The sequence below is a fragment of the Alligator sinensis genome, unplaced genomic scaffold (genome assembly GCF_000455745.1).
Source record: "Alligator sinensis unplaced genomic scaffold, ASM45574v1 scaffold255_1, whole genome shotgun sequence".
Classification (NCBI taxonomy): Eukaryota; Metazoa; Chordata; order Crocodylia; family Alligatoridae; genus Alligator; species Alligator sinensis.
Window position 1 is genome coordinate 1061295 of NW_005842270.1, and position 3889 is coordinate 1065183.

Sequence of the window (3889 nt, forward strand, 5' to 3'; positions counted from 1 at the left end):
GCCGGGTCGACTTTGGCGAGGGACACGGTATCGAGGGGCTTGAACAAGACCCGCTCATCGCCCATGATACACCCGAACGCCACGGGGTGAAGATACACCTCTCCCCCTCCAAGGGCTTCGTCCTCGGAAGCTCCCTCTTCTTTCCTCAGCGAAAAGCGTCCGCTGACGTACCTCTCGCCCGCTCCGCCCGCCTGGTGGTATGCAATGTGCATCTCCAATTCAGCGACGCTCGCCACGCCGCGCTTCCCACTGCGCCAAGGACAACTCTCAACTAATTCCAGTTCTAGCGAGCTCTCTCCCGATCCCGTCCTCGTCGCCATGTGCGGGCCGGGAGCGCCCCGAGCCCTTTCCGCGCTGCACGCGGGCTGTGGCCAGCAGCCCGGGCATGCCGGGGCGGAGAGGGAAGGCCGTCGAGCTGGAATTAGGCACGGACGCGTAGCGGTAGTTTTAAAGATTGTTTACTTACACCGAGATGGCAGTGGTGCAGGCTGGAAAGCTTGCTTGAGTTGCCGTTACAGACAGACAACACAGACGGTCTTGCTCTCCGTCCCATCTGTCTAAGGCACTAAGCGGGTGGGACGGAGAGCGTGGTGGGGAGGGTGCTGCAGGGATGTTTTCCTCCAGGCTGCAGGGTGGGTCGTCCTGGCCTGGCTGCAGGTCATTGCAGGCGCGGGGAGACTTACCACAGGGCATCAGGTGCCCAGCACATCCCCAGGCTCATGGGGTAATTGCAGGCTTTGCAAGGAGGGGTTGGACCTGCAGCTGCTCCGGGGACGGTCAGCCCGTGGTCTCCGGGGCACAGAGCCCGCCGTGCAATCTTGGTCTCGGGGTGCAGGAGATGAACTGGCATCCCCACCTCTGCCTCTTCACCCCCTCATCTGGGGGTCCCCAAGGAGGTTGGCCTGATGCCGGGTCCCCGCATTGGGCACGGCGATGCTCCGGTGAGCGATGCCGGGTGGGAGCCCTGGACACGGGGTAGGGCGGGCTCAGCCAGCATCAGGTGGGTGCACGAGGTGCAGGGCACGGGGACGCCTCTCCATGCGGCCCGGCGGCCGGCCGGCGCCCGGAGGTTGCGAAGTGAGCTGAAATCCCCGGAGCTGGCTACGAGCCATTGTTTTACCAACCACCTTAATCCATCATTATCTGGGCATATTTCGGATCCTTGCCAAGAGCAAGGTGGGGGGGAGGGGGGGAGGGAAGGGGGCATTTGCAAGCAGGCTTTCCCTATTCCCATGCCATCCTTTCTGCTGCCTGTGTGTAATTAACAGAGTAATTAAAAACAGGATGAGTTAATTGGTATTCATTTATGTGGCAGATGTTTTTAATTGAGATACGAAACAATTTACCTGTTTACATAAACAATAGTGAGGGAAGGCTTGTAAAGCAGAGAGGGGCTTTTTTTTTTCCGGCTTCTTTTTCTTTTAAGAGAATTAGAACAATTTCCTCTCCTCCCCAAACTGGCTCCGAAGTCGAGAGCAGGCGCCGGCTGGCCCAGCCACAGAGCAGAGGGCGAGAGCCTGTCTTCCAGCCCGCGGGCAGGGGCGGTCGTGGCGTCGGCTGGGCCAAAGCAGACCCGTGCAGCGTGCATCTCGCACCTCCGCAGCCCAGCTTTGACGTGGCCACGTCGGAGCCGGGCTCCAGCACTGGGCGACTCTGCTCTGCTTGTGTCCCCTTGTCCGGGGATGGGCTTCGTGCCCCAGAGCCCCCCCGCGGGGCTGGGACCGGGGTAGGGTGTGCGGGGCAGAGACTGTACCGCCTCGTGGTCTTGTTGCGTGCCCGTTGCTAGATGCGTGCCGGGTGCCCACGAGCATGGGCAAAGAGGTTGTTAACTGCGGGGAATCCCATGCTAAGATCTGTATCCCAGCCCAGCCTCGAGGCTCCAGGGAAGGGGCTGTGTGTGCCCGGACCTGCCCAGAACCCCCTCACCTGCCGGGTTTATACGAGATGTGCATGGGGCGGCAAAAGTGGCAGGCACAAATAGACAACTAAGGTCGGATTCTGAGAGCGGAGCATGCTCAGCACCCCACAGGATCAGGCCCACTTCGTAGCAGCTCCTGGGGCCAGTTTGCCCCTCCGTAATGATTGCAGGCTCAGCTCCTTTGCAGAATGAGTCCTTTGGAAAGGCTCTGGCTGAGGACCGTCGGCCCTAGGCGGAGAGGGAGACGCGTCCACCTGCCTCCCAGCTCCTGGGACGTGGGCACAGAGACCCGCCAGCCTCCTCGGCTGTCGGAGTCCTTGCAAAGGGGCTGCCCCAGGGCCTGGCGCTGTGAGTCGTGGGGCTGCTACTCTGGAGGTCCCGGGAAGAGCCAGACCCACCCCCTCCAGCGGTGTGGGAGCAGTCTGGCCACAGCTGGAGCCGGCTGGGATGCAGGCAGGGAGATCTTAGCACGGGATTCCCTGCAGTTAGCAACACTTCCCCCACCTCCGGGCCTGTGCTTTTCATCACAGGTGGTTTGCAAGCTCAAGACTGGTGTGCACACATGCATGCATGCACATGCGCACGTGTCTTTCTAAAGCCAGGCCCACGCGTTGCCTTCCTGCATGTCACCGGGCTCTGTAATGCAGAAGCAGGGCAGAGCATGGCAGAGGCCCCGTGATGATAGGGGAGGCAGGAGCTCAGCTGCAGCTGGAATCGCAGCTCAGGGTCTCTAACCACTAGGCACACGGTCCCTCAGCTTGGACCAGCCCAAAGAGAGGAGAAGACCTGCGCAGCTCGGGGGACTGGCAGGGCCGTTGCTGACCGCCGCCACTGGCGATGTGGTCGCATTTGCGAGGCTGGCATGGGTGGGGAGAAGCCAAGCTGGGCTGGGACATAGGGGCTCCCCTGTCTCTGCCCCCATGAGAAGCGGTGCCGGCAGGATGCGGGGATGGACACAGTCCATTTGCTGCAGGACAAACGGGGCAAGGATTTTGCTGCCTGCATGCATGCATGCACTTCTCCCGCCATGGGTGGATGTTAAACCCTGGTAGCTTCCCCCATGCTCAGTGAGGGCTAAGCTAGGAGCAGTATCTACCCTCTACCGTGGGTAAAAGCAGGCACACAGGGAGTTACTGCAGATGCCGGGGGAGAAGTCCCTCCCTGCTTTAACGCTGGATAAATTTCACCCATGTCCCTCCTGCAAAGGGGCAGCTTAAGCTGCTGGAAAGGCCTGGCGGGAGCCCTTGTATTGGAGCCATGTGGAGCCAGAGGCACCAAAATCAGGGTCTCCCTGCAGCTTGGCCGTGCTGGGTCACGCTGGGTACGGTGCACTGAAGCCACAAGAACCAAGTCTGTGCACCCAGAGCTACAGGACAGGGGGCATGTACTCGGGTTAGGCTCCCAGGCTGATGGCTCTCCCTATATAGACCTTGTCTGGGCGGCTGCAGCCATGCAACACATTTTGCCTCATCTTCCCGGGCTCTGGGAAGGGAGCGGCTCTGGCGCTGGGAGGCAGCGAAGCGGTGCAGACACCTGAGCTCTTCCAGAGCTTGCCTGTCATCACTCCCCTGTCACTGCCCAGCGCATCTGTTTCCTGTCTTCCCTGCAGCCGGTGGCTATTGGCAGCAGAAAGCCCCCTCGGGCTCCAGCGCCTCTCCACGGGCGGCAGCCTGGCTGCACTGACGCACCACATGGGTTTAAACATGGCTCGGCATCCGGGTCTGGGGGCAGACGTGGGGTCACTGCCCCCAGCTGCAGCTCCTCATGCAGGCCTTTCCAGTGAGCTGTGCTGCTGCCCCTGCTCACTGGCCCAAGGGAGGAAGGCCACGGAGGCAGCGTTGTGCAAGCACCTGGAGGTTGCATGTCAGAGGCAGCATGCGAGCACCTGGAGGTTGCATATTGGAGGCAGCGTGCAAGCACCTGGAGGTCGCATGTCAGAGGCAGCGTGCGAGCGCCTGGAGGTCGCATGTC

General features: G+C 61.4%; 1 protein-coding gene across 5 annotated transcripts in view; it reads left to right on the forward strand.

Moving 5' to 3' along the window:
• CBFA2T3 (CBFA2/RUNX1 translocation partner 3) overlaps positions 1–3889 on the forward strand; it is a 58032-nt gene that overhangs the window by 29381 nt on the left and 24762 nt on the right. The window lies entirely within an intron of this gene.